The sequence below is a fragment of the Macaca nemestrina genome, chromosome 8, assembly GCF_043159975.1.
Source record: "Macaca nemestrina isolate mMacNem1 chromosome 8, mMacNem.hap1, whole genome shotgun sequence".
NCBI lineage: Eukaryota > Metazoa > Chordata > Mammalia > Primates > Cercopithecidae > Macaca > Macaca nemestrina.
This window is the reverse complement of record NC_092132.1, coordinates 84,445,108-84,461,202: the sequence shown is the minus strand read 5'-3', so window position 1 is coordinate 84,461,202 and position 16,095 is coordinate 84,445,108.

Sequence of the window (16,095 nt, the reverse complement as noted above, 5' to 3'; positions counted from 1 at the left end):
CTTATAGCCAGGCAACCACTAATCTGCTTTCAGTGGGTTAGTTTGTATTTTCAAGAATTTTACATAAATGGAATTATATGGTATATGATACTTTTTATCTGACTTCTTTCACAAAGCATAATTGTTCTTGAGATTCATTCATGTTGTATGCATCATTAGTTCACTTCTTTTTGTGGCTGAGGAGTATTCCATTGTATGAATATACCCATTTATTTATCTAGTCGCCTGTGGATGGACATTTGGGTTATGTCTGATTTCCAGCTCTTATAAATAAGACCACCATGAATGGCCATGTACAAGTATTTTAACAGACATATGCTTTTGTTTCTTTTAGATAAATGTATGAAAGTGGAATGTCTGGATTACATGGTAGGTTTATGTTTAACCTTTTTTTTTTTTTTTTTTTTTTTGAGATGGAGTCTCGCTTTGTCACCCAGGCTGGAGTGCAATGGCACGATCTTGGCTCACTGCAACCTCTGCCTCCCAGGTTCAAGTGATTCTCCTGCCTCAGCCTCCCGAGTAACTGGGATTACAGGCACCTGTCATCATGTCCAGCTAATTTTTGTATTTTTGTAGAGATGAGGTTTCACCACATTGGCCAGGCTGGTCTTGAACTCCTGACCTCAGGTGATCCACCCACTTTGGCGTCCCAAAGTGCTGGGATTACAGGTTTGAGCCACTGTGCCCGACCTATGTTTAACTTTTTAAGAAATTGTCAAACTTTTCTGCCAAAGCGGTTGTAGCCTTATACTTTCCTATCAGAAATGTTTATGTTTTAGTTTCTCCACATACTTGTCAGCAGTTGGTATAGGCAGTTCTTTTAATTTTAGACATTCTAAAAAGCACATAGTGGCTTTTTTCTTTCTTTTCTTTTTTCTTTTTCTTTTCTTTTTCTTTTTTTTTTTTTTTTTTTTTTCAGTCAGAGTCTTGCTTTGTCACCCAGGCTGGAGTGCAGTGGCACGAACACAGCTCACTGCAGCCTCAGCCTCCTGGGCTCAAGCGATCCTCCTGCCTCAGCCTTCCCAATACCTTGGACTAGAGGTGCATGCTAACTATCCCTTCCCTTCCCTTCCCTTCCCTTCCCTTCCCTTCCCTTCCCTTCCCTTCCCTTCCCTTCCCTTCCCTGCCCTGCCCTGCCCTGCCCTGCCCTGCCCTGCCCTGCCCTGCCCTCTCTTTCTTTCTTTCTTTCTCTTTCTTTCTTTCTTTCTTTCTTTCTTTCTTTCTTTCTTTCTTTCTTTCTTTCTTTCTTTCTTTCTTTCTTTTCTTTCTTTCTTTCTTCTTTCTTTCTCTTCCTTCCTTTCTTTCTTTCTTTCCTTCTTTCTTTCTCTCTCTCTCTTTCTTTCTTTCTTTCTTTCTTTCTTTCTTTCTTTCTTTCTTTCTTTCTTTCTTTCTTTCTTTCTTTCTTTCTTTCTTTCTTTCTTTCTTTCTTTCCCTCCTCCTCCTCCTCCTTCTTCTTTTTCTTCTTCTTTTTTTTTCAGAGGTAGGAGCTCGCTATGTTGCCTAGGCTGGTCTTAAACTCCTGAGCTCAAGCAATCTTCCTGCCTCAGCTTCCCAAAGCACTGGGATTACAGGCACGAGCAACTGCACCTGGCCCATGGCATCTTACAATGGTTCTAATTTATATTTGTCTAATGATTAATGAAGTTGAGTATCTTTTCATGTGTTTATTTGCCATTCATCTGTCTTCTTGGTGATGTGTCTGTTCAAAATCTTTTGCCAGTTTGTAGGGCAGAGTGCTTGTTTTCTCATTATCAAGTTTTGGGAGTTATTTTTATCATCTGGATACAAGTGCTTTATCATATATACACTTTAATTTGCAACTATCTTCTCCTACTGTGTGGCTTCTTTTCACTCCCTTTAAAGTCTTTTGAAAAGCAGAAGTTTTGAGTTTTGATAAAGCACATTTTATCAAATTGTTCTTCCATGAATCATATTTTTGGTGTTGCATCTGGACTTTAGAGTTCATTCCCTTGATCTATTAATCTATGTTGATGCCGAATACCACACTATCTTGATTACTGTAGCTTTAGGACAAGTCTTGAAGTCAAGTTATGTAAGTCCTCCAACTTTATTCTTCTTTTTCAAAGTTGTTTTAGCTATTCCAGTTCCTCTGTATTGCCATATAAATGTTAAAATCAACTTGTCAATTTCTGCAAAAAATCCTCCTGAGAGTTTGCTTGAGATTATGTTGAATCTATGTATCAATTTGGGCAGAATGACATCTTAAAAATAATTGAGTTTTCCAACTCACACATCTGATTTTTAAAAAACTTTTTTCTTGTAACATTGACATTTTTAAGATTAATTTGTGTTTCTATGTGTATATACTACATTGCTTCTAACTCTCGCATGAACTCAGCATGTCTTAGTTTACTATTGTTACTATGACAAATTATCACAAAGTTAATGACTGAAAACAATGCAAATGTATTATCTTACAGTTCTGGAGAAGTCTGAAATTTATTTTACTAGGGTATAGTTAAGGTATCGGCAAGTGATTCCTTCTGAAAGTTCTAAAAGAAGAATCTGCTTCCTTGCCTTTTTCCATTTCTAGTGGCCCCTTGTATTCTTTGGCTGTCACCCCTTCCTCCATCTTCAAAGCCTGTTGCTCCAATCTCTGCTTCAACCATCACCCTGCCTTCTCCCGACTCCTCCCGAGAACTTTTTATAGACTGGTGTGATTACATCAGGCCACCTGGGTGACCCAGGATAATCTCCCCATCTCAAGATTCTTAATTTTATCACATCTGCCAAGTAGCTTTTGCCATATAAAGTAACATTCACAGGTTCTAGGAGTTAGGGCAGGGCATCTCTGGGGATCCTTGTTCAGCCTACTGCACAGCGCCTGTGTCCACGACATTTTAGGCCCACTTTCCCTGTGGCAGGCATTAGGTTGGCCCCAGCTCCTTACCACTACAAAGAATGCTGCAAAGAGCATTCACATTTCATGTCTTTTTATGAACTTGTGTGCAAACTTTCTTTCTTTCTTTTTCTTTTCTTCTTCTTTTTTTTTTGAGATGGAGTCTCACTTTGTTGCCTAGGCTGGAGTGCAATGGTGCGACCTCGGCTCACTGCAACCTCTGCCTCTCAGATTCAAGCGATTCTCCTGCCTCAGCCTCCCAAGGAGCTGGGATTACAGGCACCCATGACAATGCCTGGCTAATTTTTGTGTTTTTAGTAGAGATGGGGCTTCACCAGGTTGACCAGGCTGGTCTCGAACTCCTGACCTCAGGTGATCTGCCCACTTCGGCCTCCCAAAGTGCTGGGATTACAGGCGTGAGCCACCGTGCCCAGCCATGTGCAAACTTTCTTAGGATTTGTGCCCAGAAATGAAATTGCACTGAAGGATCATTGATGCGTGCCTGTGGTGATTATAGCTGGGAAACGACTGTTTGCTCTCCAGAAAGGCTGTGCTGGTCAATCTACCTCACCAGCCGCATATGAACTTTTCTGTCTCCACTTTCTCACCAACATTTCCTATCACTTACCTTCTTGTTGCCAGATCTACGTCCCATGGTTGTGTTTTGCATTTCTCTCATTACCAGTGAGTTTTGTGTATCTCTTCATGTTTGTTAACCTTCTGATTTCATCTTTATAAACTGCCTGTTCAGCCCCTTTGCCATTTTTCTATTGGTGTTAGTTTTCCAAGTTGGTTTTATTTAGGAAGTCAGTCTCTGGCCCTCTATCAGAAAAGACTTATCCTAGGTTTTCTTGACTTTATAGTTTCACCTTTCGCGTTCAGGTTTTCATCTATCTGGTGTCACCTTCGTCTTTGTTATCACATCAACATGCAATCTTTTCTCCATAGTGAGAAAATTTTTCCATTATCAGCTACTAAAACTTCTGCCCCTTAATGGTTTGTAGTGCCACTATTATTACATATTAAGTTCCTGTGTGTGTGTGTAATATTCTATTAGTTTCTTTGTTCTTGCATCAATATCACACCTTTTTTATTACTATGGCTTTATGCTATGCTTTATTTTATAGTGTGAAATACCTGCTTGACTATTTTCAAGATGGATTTAGGTGTTTTATTCTTCCATATTCATGGTAATATAAATTTGAGTTCCTCAAAAATTTACTGCCTAGTCATGATTATGATAGTATTGAAATCATGGATTAATTTAAAAACATTTGCATCCTTACAGTAACAAGTTAGCCATCTAAGGGCATGGAATAGCTCCCCATTTTTTCAGATCATCTTTTACGTTTTTAATCAAATTTACTTTTCTCCACAGATAAATTCAGGATTCTTGGCCAGTTCATAGATTTTGGTACCATTATGAATGAAGGATCTTATTTTAAAATTTCTTGTTGGGTATTTTCTGGCATAAAAACTGTTATTCATTTTAGTAGGTTGATCACACTGACAAACTTTCTAAACTCTTGATTAGTTCTAATGGTGTGTTGTTGATCCTTCTTTTTTCTAAATAGATGATAATATTTTCTGAAACCATGCCAGTTTTATTGCTTTAGAAAACATTTTTCCCAGCCGGGCGTGGTGGCTCACACCTGTAATGCCAGCACTTTGGGAGGCCGAGGTGGGCAGATCATGAGGTCAGGAGATCAAGACCATCCTGGCTAACACAGTGAAACCCTGTCTCTACTAAAAATATAAAAAATTAGTGGGGCGTGATGGCTGGCGCCTGTAGTCCCAGCTACCCGGGAGGCTGAGGCAGGAGAATGGGGTGAACCCAGGAGGCGGAGCTTGCAGCAAACCAAGAACGCGCCACTGCACTTCAGCCTGGGCGACAGAGCAAGACTCCATCTAAAAAAAAAAAAAAAAAAAAAAAACGAAAAAGAAAGAAAATATTTTTCCCATAATCCTGTGAAAGCTTCATTACCTAAATTAAGAGCCTGTCATTCAAGACATCGCTACTTTTTTTGTTAAGTATAATAACATTTGAAAGATACTTAATGATCACTCTCTGTCATTTCAGCATACCTGTGAGAAAGACAAGAATAGGAGAGTTGTAATTTACAAGGATGTAGTCACTGTGCATTATTAAATGTATACTCCCTGCTGGGCCTTTCTCTAGAATGCTTTGTTTAGTCAACACTTTAAAATACACTTAGTTAGAAGAATAAATTTAGTTAGGGGAATAAAATTCAGAAAACCTTAATCAGAATTAAAGATAAAATGTGTAAAGTAATGACATCATATCCCAAGTAATTATCCCTCATTCAACATTCTGAGGGTTACTAGATCTTTTCCTTTCCCAGGTTATTTGTTTACTCAGTAAATTACTCAGATCTTGCCTATTCTATAAAGGTTGGGTCATTTTTTCCAAGTCAGTTTCACTTCCTGTTTTTTTAAAGGAAACAAATAATAACTTGGAACATTTTTTTGAGCTTTACACATCTAAGAAGTGTGTAGTATCATGGTTTATACTTATATGGTTACCCTATAAGTTGTTCTAAGTATTTTCTATGTCTTAACTCATTAAGGTCTTAACTCAGAAAGGTCTAATCCTTTTGACTGAAATATCTGGGGGGAAATGTCATTGGGTCTGGTGCTGGGGAAAGTTGGGATCTGAATAATTTTTTATTTTATCTGTCACCTATCAACTTCCCCATCACGGGACATACCACAGAGATGTGTTGGTCCAGCAGAAGCACAGCCTTCCCCTTATGCCCTCACATGCTGGAGCTGCAAAAAGCTGGAGGAATCCAACCTATTCAAGTTATGAGAAAGAACCAACTCTCTTCAGCCCACCCAGCTGGTGAGAGGCAGGTACTAACACTCGGGTATGCTTTCTCTCACCCCAGTTCTTCCACCAGCACACAAAATGCCCTTCTTCCCACCTTCGCAAGGGTGAACTGTAGTTAATCATCAAGAACAAGGATGGTGTGGAAGGAAAAAGAAAGGGGCAGATACAGCCTAGATAATAAGTAGCATTGTATAATGTTGGGTATTTTTTTGTTAAGACTCATATCAATTCAAATAAAACATAGATTATAATAGCTAACACTATTAATCCTTGCTATATGCATTTTATATGGATTATCTCATTTAATCCCTACAAAAGCCTACGATATGGATGTTATCATCATTCCTATTTTATAGATGAGAAAACAGGCTTCGAAATGTCAGGTAACTTCCCTATGATGCCACTAGACAGTGGCAGAGAAAGGACTCAAATCAAGAACTCTCTGATACATAAATCCATGTCCTTAACCATCAGCCTATCCGTGGTCAATTTTCTTACCTCCATTTTACAGCTATGACCTGGCATAGCCCAGTGTGGCAGAGTTCTTAGATACAAGTTATGGCAACCAACTCTGGTTCACTTACGTAGAAAGAGAGTTGGTTCATTTATGCAGGAAGAGGAAACCTAGCAAAACTCACCAACTCCAGGTTGCAAGAACCTTGCAGTTCTCTGGGGCACCCCAGGGAATCCCCCTGACCCCATCTATGCGCCTATTGTCCACTGCAGAGCAGAACTCCATTTCTTCTTTCTTAGTAGATGGATTACTTCTATCAAAACCCATATTATCCCCCACCCTCACACACCACACTTCCTTTTTTGTTTTTCTTTCTTTCTTTCTTTCTTTCTTTCTTTCTTTCTTTCTTTCTTTCTTTCTTTCTTTCTTTCTTTCTTTCTTTCTTTCTTTCTTTCTTTCTTTCTGTCTGTCTTTCTTTCCTTTCTTTCTTTTCTTTCTTTCTTTCTTTCTTTCTTTCTTTCTTTCTTTCTTTCTTTCTTTCTTTCTTTCTTTCTTTCTTTCTTTCTTTCTTTCTTCTTTCTCTTTCTTTCCTTCCTTCTTTCTTTCTTTTTTTTTAGACAGGGTCTCATGCTGGAGTGCAGTGGTGTGATCTCAGCTTACTGCAGCCCTCTGCCTCCTGGGATCAAGCAATTCTCCTGCCTCAGCCTCCTGAGTAACTGGGACTACAGGCACTTACCACCATGCCTGGCTAATTTTTGTATTTTTAGTAGAGACGGGTTTTCACCATGTTGACCAGGCTGGTCTCCAACTCCTGGCCTCAGGTGATCCACCTGCCTCGGCCTACACTGTTTTTTCAATCCAGTGGCAAGAGGACTTTGAAATGTCCAGGTGTGAGTCTCAGCTTCAAATTTACAATGGAACCGTTGCTGCCTCGCCTTATTTCTTATATTTTTCCCTTATTTATGAAGACCTCTAATAAAGCCCAGAGCTAGGAGGTCAGAAAACAAAATAGCTGCAAGTGGTTGTGAGGCTTTACTATTCCTCCAACCATCCCTATTCACAGGAAGGATCAACTGCGTGTGGATCACTGGTTCCCACTTTCTGTATGTCCCAAACTGTTACATCGAGTGGTATGAACTCACTATTTATGCAGGTCAAAAATGATGATTCACTGGCAATATCATTTAGTTTAAGAGCAAGGATTTCCCCCAACATTTGCTGTTTCTAGAACTGAGTCTTCATTTGGTTATGCTGCTGTTCTACAAGGGCAGCTACTTCTGAGATGTGGGCTACAAGGCAAGCTTGGAGAATCCCATAGACTTCAACCCGTTGCCTGTCTTCTTTCACTCAAAAATAACTGCTTTAGGCCAGGTGTGGTGGCTCACGCCTGTAATCCCAGCACTTTGGGAGGCCAAGGCGAGCTGATCACCTGAGGTCAGGAGATCGAGACCAGCCTGACTAACATGGTGAAACCCTGTCTCTACTAAAAATGCAAACAATAAGCCAGGCAGGTTGGCATGCACCTGTAGTCCCAGCTACTCGGGAGGCTGAGGCAGAAGTATTGTTTGAACCTGGGAGGTAGAGCTTGCAGTGAGCCGAGATTGCACCACTGCACTCCAGCCTGGGCGACAGAGTGAGACTCCATCTCAAAAAAAAAAAAAGTGCTTTAGTGAGAAGCAATTCTATGTGAGTATGAGATACCATCATGACTAATAAGGTGTTCATGAAGGCCATGTGGGCCATGAAGGAAGAAGCTTGTTAGGAAGGAATGTCAATGCAATCCAGGTTCAAAATAAGTCTTTATTCCAGTGATGACAAATTGCTACCTCTACAGTTATGGAAAAGATTCAGTGTAATCAACAGGCTACCAGAAGGCAAGCTGCTGCTCCTGATTTTGGTGCCACATTGACATTCAGGGTTTGTCACTGAAGTAGGCAAGTGGGATATGCAGCCAGGTGAGGGCCCGTGCTTGTCTCTGAGCCCTTGCATAGCTTCCTCCCTCCATGGCCTCTCACGTCATGTACCTGTTGGGTGGCACTGGGTTTCTGGGGATAGTGGCTGACTGATATCCCGAGAGGATGGTCATGTCCACCTTATTAAAGAGCGCCTTCTTCACTGGGAGGAATTTTGGTGAGTCTTATCATGGCATTATTTGTGCCTGTTCTCAGAGGTCAGTCTACATTCTTTCCCTGATCTGGTCACCAACTCTTAAGTCTTGCTCTTTACTAAGTTTTTACTAGGTGGTCAAACAATTAACCACTGTCCACACAGCCTGACCTCAACTCCTATCTCCTTCTTGGTAAAATACAGAATGAGAAGAACCAATTAGTTATGCTGGGATGATTGCCTTTCTTTACTGTTTTTCAAGAGTCAGTGTCACTCTTTAGCAGTCTACTCCCAGCAAACACCTACACACTGTGCAAAGTCATATACACACAGATTTGTTTTTCCATTTTCAGTCAACTGATCAGGAGGATTCTCCATGAGGCTTAGGTATAGGATGAGGGAAGGGTCATAACATAGTAGGCAATGTACCTGTGAGTGCGAGCCATCTGCCCATACAATTTTCTTATGCTTTCAGGATCTGCACAGCCTAAGTGATGGTGCTTTGGGGAATGCCTGAATTTTGGCTGGGAGGATGAGATAAAACCTACTTCATAATGCAGAGCTCAGGTTCACCTGGTTTTCTATGATTAAATTTGCAGCATCCATCAGGGTCCAGTAGCAATCTTTTCTCAACAGAAAAATAATTCTTGCCAAGTGGTTGTGGCTTTACTCCTAAAACCTAAGGGCCTGGCAGAGTCTTCATATAGTTGCCTCATTTGCAACCTGCACTTTGAACACCCTTGGATCCAGTCTTAAGGCTCAAATGGAAGAGATCTTTCTGCCACAGACTTGTCCAGTTGGAGACTGGTGGGGCCCTCCTTAAAGCTAGTAGCCTTTCAATTACCTGGTGCAGGGAGGAGAAAACACAGCCAAATGTGGCATATGTTGCCTCCAAACTCGAAAGAGGTTCACAAAGTATTGTACTTCTTTCTTACGGGCTGCAAGGTGAGACAATTAGTTCTTTACTTTTCAGAAGATATGCCTTCAGTGCCCCCATGGATCTCCCAGAAAGTTTACTGATGTGTTCTTCATTTTATTTTCATGGGATACCTCTGGCTTATGCTATCTTACCAAGAAATCTATGGCACCTGCTATTTTCTGCTCTCTGAGTCCTATCATACTGATGTTATCAATGTAGTAGACCAATGTGATGTCTTTTGGGAAAGCAAAATGATCAATTTTCCTTTAGCACAGAGCCCTAAAGCAAGAGGATGAAAAGTTTCTGGTGTCCAGCCTGCCAAAAACAATCTTCTTCTGATGTTTTGTAATTATTAGGATGGGAAAAAAGCATTTTTGAGATCAGTACTTGCATGGAAAATACCAGGGGCTGAGTTGGTTTATTTCAGTAGAGAAAGACCACATCTGGGACAGTGGTGGCAATTAGAGCAACCATTTTATTAGCCTTATGATAATCCACTGCCATTCCTTCTCCAGAACCCTTTTATCTTTTGCATCACCCTGAGCTCTGTTGCTTATCACTACTTCTGTTTCCAGTTCCTTTATCAATGAACATCCTTAGTCCGAAGCAACAGAAACTGGCTCTGGCTGATTTCTGTATGGTATAGCCCCTCCATCTTTAAAGTCTTCGGTAAAAGAACTTATCTCTGCGGTTCCCCCAAGGACAGAACATAGTTTTTTACTTATTATTTGCTAGGGAGAGCATGTGTCAAGGACTTCCATTCAGTTCTTCCACCATTGTAGCCTTTACTTCACCTCTAAGGGAGAGTTAAAGTGAGGACTGGACTGATTACTGAGATGACATGTGCAGTCAGTGGGGAAAGGGTTCAGGATTCCACTGAATCTCCTGGGAGAGGGCTTTGGTCAAAACTCTATTTCTTACCTCACTCCCCAAAAGCTCCCTCTTTGATGAGAGGACCACAGTGGTGTTCTGGGTCTCCAGGAGGTGGTGTTTACTAAGAGCATCAGCAATCTGTCCTGTAGAAAACGGGAACCATGATGCCATAAATAACATTAGTCTTCACCTGATCCATGCATCTCTCATTGCTTTGGTGAAGGGAATGTTTTCTTGGGACCCTCTTTGGAGATGTGGTAAGGTTTGAGGGAATGTGTTTCACTTACTTGCTCATGATAAATCTGCTCCCATCCTTTCTCACTCTCCAACCCCCACATCTTTGGAGTCCTTCAACTATATTTTGTCAGGTAATGCCTGGCATCTCAATCTCATTCAGCAGGGACTATCATTGAGTACAGGTTTCTGTTGACCAAACAAGTAAACAACTGAATCTGTTCCCAGCTGTCTGGGCTAGCTCAAAGAATCCAGACTCTCTGGAAAATATACCTATACCCATGAAATTCAGTTCAATCTACAAGTGTATACTTCCCACCTTGATGTGGCCCTTCACAATACATCTTCATATGTATTTGTCAGATTTGTGTTAAACTAAATTACTTCTTTGGTGTGCAATTTCTTGGGGGCTAAGATTTGGTATTCTACTTGGCCTTCCAGAATATTCTGGGGCCTGACTCTAGTTAAAAAGCTAATTAGATGTCTAAGAAAGTTGTAGATGTGGGTCATAAGGATAATTTTTGCCCAGATGAAGTAGTTGGGGAGGTTCTTCCACAAGATAGCAATAGCTTTGTTGCAAAAGAGACGATGGACTTCCCTGGTCTGCATGGAGAACTCAGGGGGAGCCAGGGGATCCTCACACTCTGAAGTCCACTGGATCCCCGCAAGTCCCCATTTCAATCACAGGCTTTTACTCATTCCTAACCAATGTGCTACATTTTGCATAAGAGACTAGGAAAGCTGTGAATCCATAAGCATACAGTATCCAACTTTGAGTTTAGTTTTTGACCTCCTCATATCTAAGGCTGTACGAAATAAGAGTTTGCTATAACAACTCCAAGTTTAAAGACGATGCTTTGAGTCAAGAATTTAGATATTTGAGTATTTTCTTTAAGTTGTCCCCCTCTGTAGAGACAACCACCCCACTCTTAGATCTTGAATTCCTCATAACCTTCATAGCACTGTAGGCAGGGACCCATGTCCCCACTGAAGCTTGCTGTTAGGGAAAGCGTATTTTATTTGAAGGATGACAGGTCATGATGAACCGTTTTGCCACCATGCCATAAGATCTGACAGAATCACATCCAGCATTTTTTTCCTGCTGTCTGTCCCAACTAAGCATGATAACCGAACCCAGATTCTCCTCATTACCATAAGGTCTGTTTCTGATAACCACTTCTGGTTCCAATTTCCCCATCTGTGGGCATTTTTAGTTTTAAGCAGCAGGAACTTACTGTCCATTTAAACAGAAAAGAAACTCATTAAACAAGATACCATGAATCTCAGAGAATTTCTAGAAGTGTGAGAGAACAAGGAATAATTCCCCCAAATCAGATCACAGAACGTATCCAATGAAGATTATGGCTCTTTTCTCCCACACCTGACACCTTGTTCATGAGACACAAGAACCAACACTACTGGATCTGTTCTCCTGGGATCTTGACTTGCTACAACCATTACTGCACCAGAGAGAACTTCTTGTGGTGCCACCTCTTTGTGCCACACTCTGACTCCTAGTGCAGGGCACGTGAATTTCGTGGTGGAGCTGAGTCATCCCTTTGCCCTAGCAATCAGGGCGGCCAAGGAAACCTGGCATTTTCAGCTCTGATAATGGGAACTGGGCTCTGTTTTTCAAAAAACTTGTGAGGTGGGAATTCCCTAAAACTGGGAAGAGGATTGTCCAAAACTTTGATTCATATATACTACACCATGTCACGGGATACATCAACAATTTAAAAAATTACCATTGAGTACCTATTGCCTTGGGAATAGATAGATGAATAAAATAAAATCCCTAAGATTATAAAGTTTAGGGTCTTATGTGAGAAACTCATCTAAATAAGTATGAGGGCCTGAGAGCGCAGAGGAGGAAATCATTCATTTCAACTTGGATAACTGAGGAAGACTTAGTAGAAGGAATGATATTTGCATTGGGTCTTGAAGGCTAAATAAGGGCCCATTAAAGAAAAGTGAGGGGTAGAATGAGGGACGTGTAAGAAGAGAATTCTAGAGTGTAAATATTTATTAAAGTTGATGACATAGTCAGGGAATGTCGAATAGTCCAAAGTTAGTAGAATAACCTAGCTAAAGGGGGATATAGAGAATAGATTTCAAGATCTTGAAAACTAGGCTGGATATTTATCTTCTAAGGGGAACCAGTAAAGACATTTAAACTTGCAAGAAAAAAATACAAAACTTCTGTTTTAGAAAGAGAAGCTTGGAAGATGGTTTTAAGTGGGAGGAGGCCACGATCAGGAGGAAAGTTAAGTGAGTTGTTGCCAATGGCGAGAGATTACAAGGGTCAGAAGAAACATGAAGGTCATGACGATGGATGGGATTGGACTGAGAGTATTTTGGAAGCACTATTTATTAATATTAGTGATAAAACGAATATGAAGTACAAAGGAAAGGGAAGAATTAAAGATAACCCTAAGGTTTCTGGTTTGAATGTCTGAGCTGGAAAGCCATTGACTGAGGCTGAAATACAGGAAGAAGTGACAGGTGCAGGAAGAAAACATGCTGTTTGGTTATGGACTTTCAGAGTTTGGGGCATTTGAAAGGCATTTGGGTTGGAGAGTTGGATCTACAGACCAGTGGTCTGGCCTGGACATACAGATTTGGGATTCGTAGGCACAAGACGGGCAGTTGCAGGCCTGAGAGTCAACCAGGTTGGCTAGGGATAATGGACAGAACTGCGGACTCCCAGGACCAGCAACACTAAATTTTTAAATAGGAAAGGACTGGAGAAGTGGGTGGAGAGGTAGAGGAAAAGCAGGAGAGAACACATTTTTATAAATAAAAGAGAGGAGAGGGAAGGAAAAGGAGTTACAAGAATCAGGAGTTGCAGTGGGGCACTCAGCTCCTTTTTTGAGCATGTCAGTGGAATACTAGCAGCAGGACCCAAACATCAGTGAGTCTTGGAAGGAAAGCAAAGAAGGGGAGCCGATGGGGAGTACGATTTCATGACTAAGAGCTGAGCAGGAGCCAGACTCCTGATATCTGACTCCAGACCCGCACACTCCTCTGGGGCTCCTCAAACACGTTGCTGGCACACAGTCCCTGCTGGCCAATGTTTGCACATGAAAAAAGGGGTCCTGCCAAGAACCAGGTTTGGACTCTAAGTTAAAGAAAGTTGAACATGCTTTTTTACTGCCAAATGCCTCAGGGAATGTAAGAGTGTTTAATGTGCATTGAGAATCTCTACAAGCTGGAGATGACACAAACTCTCAGAACCTGCGTGTTTGTTGGTCATGAGTTCTCATTTCTTGAAACGGGTGTTTCAAAAGACACCTGTGGAGAACTGTCATTCTGTTTTATCTACTGTACCCAGTTGCTTCCATAAAAGGGTTATATCAGAATGCAGTGTAGACTGAGGGGCCTGAGAACCGCGGGGGCACTAGTTCCACGGCTGGGAGCCTCACAGACTTTTAGCATCAGCAAACTGGCTGAATTTCAACCATTCAGAAAAGTCTCTCCTTTTTTCATATTTTAATATTTCTGAAATCAAGGTGGGCCTTATAATTGATAAATATATTTAATATAGTGCTTTTGGCCAGGCACGGTGGCTCACTCCTGTAATCCCAGCATTTTGGGAGGTCGAGGTGGATAGATCACCTGAGGTCAGGAGTTTGAGACCAGCCTGGCCAACATGGCAAAACCCCATCTCTACTAAAATTACAAAAATTAGCTGAGGGTGGTGGCGTGTGCCTGTAATACCAGCTAGTTGGGAGGCTGAAGCAGGAGGACCCCTTGAGCCAGGGAGGCAGAGGTTCCTACATGCAGTGAGCCAAGATTGCACCACTGCATTCTAGCCTGGGCAACAGAGCGAGACTCTGTCTCAAAAAAAAAAAATATATATATATATATATAAATATATATATATATATAAAATAGACATATATATACACATATATATGTGTGTGATATATACATATATATATTTATATATAGAAAAAGCATAGTGCTTTTTTTCTTAATGCCCCATGGTTGTTACTAAACCAATAGTGTAGAACAACTCAGATATTCATATTGCTGCAGGCAATTTTAGTACTGAGGGACAATAAAATTAGTGAGAGAAAGTTTGAAAAGAAACAGGACCTTTACATAGCCTCAGATTATCTCATTTGCTCCCCCCTTCCTTTCTTATTACAAAGGGAGAAGTAATAATGTTACTATGGAGGAACCTGGCAGACTTCACCCTGACCAAGGGACCAAGGTTAACATCAACAGTCATAAGACATACTGGCATCAGGTACCTCATAATATGATACACTGAGAAGACCACATCCCCTCTGTAATATCTTCCCAATAATGTATCACCTTTGTCTGGTCATGAGAAAACATCAGGCACAGCCAAACTGAGGAGCATTTTACACAATACCTGAGCAGCATTTTTCAAAAGACAAGTAAAGACTGAGCTGAGCAACTATCACAGATGGGCGGGGAGCAGGAGACATGACACCTACATGCAAGGTGGGACACTGGATTCGGTCCTGGAACAGAAAAAGGACCTTAATGAAAAAACTGGTGAAATCCAAATGAAAGTCTACAATTTGACTAACAGAATCATACAAGTTTCTTCATTTTATAATTATATTATGGTTACTTAAGGGTTAACAAAGGGGAAGCTGTATGAGGAGCATACAGGAACACTTTGTACTATTTTGGCAACTCATCTTTGCATCTAAAATTATCTCAAAGTAGAAAGTTAAAACCAAAAAACAGAGATTTAGCCCCTTCCCCATGTGATGCCCTGCACAGCCTCTGGACTCTTCAGAGAGTCCCTACAGCAAGAAGGTTCTTACAAGACACATCCCCTTGACCTTAGACTGTCCTGCCTGCAGAACTGTACCCTGAAAGCCACTTTCTTTCCCTTAATGGGACAGAAACAAAGACACGGGGAAGCTGTAGGCCACAGTGACCAGCAGGAAAGTTGAGATGAAGCTGCAGAGTGAAGCTTCTGATTCCTCAACTCAGTTGAGCAGCATAGGGTGATGGGAGTAGCAGGGACTAGGCAACACTCAGCTCACCTAGGACACTTGCCAGGCTTTGGCTCAGGAGGGGCAGAATATGGTGTTTGCCCAATCACTGAAACCAGAAGTTATTGCCTAAACATACTGCCAAAAAGTCTCTCTGAAGTCTCTGTTTAAGAGCCATGGAAGATGGGAAAATTAAGTTATTTCTTTTCAAATCCAACTCAAAAGGCACAAAGAGCTGCTTATGCTCATCACTTGTGTGACAGCCAACTTTCCTTTTTTCACCAACCCACACAGGGGCCTCCTCTGGTCAAAGACTGAAAAGTAATATTTCACAGTAATATTTCATTAATAGTAATATTTCACAGTAATAGTTCATTAAACAAAACAGCAACAAACACACAAAGAAACGATACTGTGCCCTGTCACTAATGGCACATTTGAATGGAGGGAAAATGCTATGTTCTGTCCTCTCCAGCTGCTGCCTCTCTGAGCTGGTGTATCAGGGATACTGGATGTGGCCCTGGCACTACCTGGACATGACAGGTGGAGGGAGGAGAGAAAGGAGGGGGAGGTGAGGGAGAGAGAGAGTGGGCAACACGGGCGGTGTGCGGGATGGTATTTGTAAACAGGCCTTTGGGATGCCTTAAATTCTGCCAAAAATTTGAGTGTTTGCTTATGGGACTGGCTTTAGAGATCATGATTTATCAACCTGGGATTAGAATGAAGAATATCCTCTGGGAAGGAAGCCAGTCTTGTACCCCTGAGCCAGTCTCTTATTTAGAAATGGGTTTCCTCCTCATCACAGTGCTCTCCAGGAGA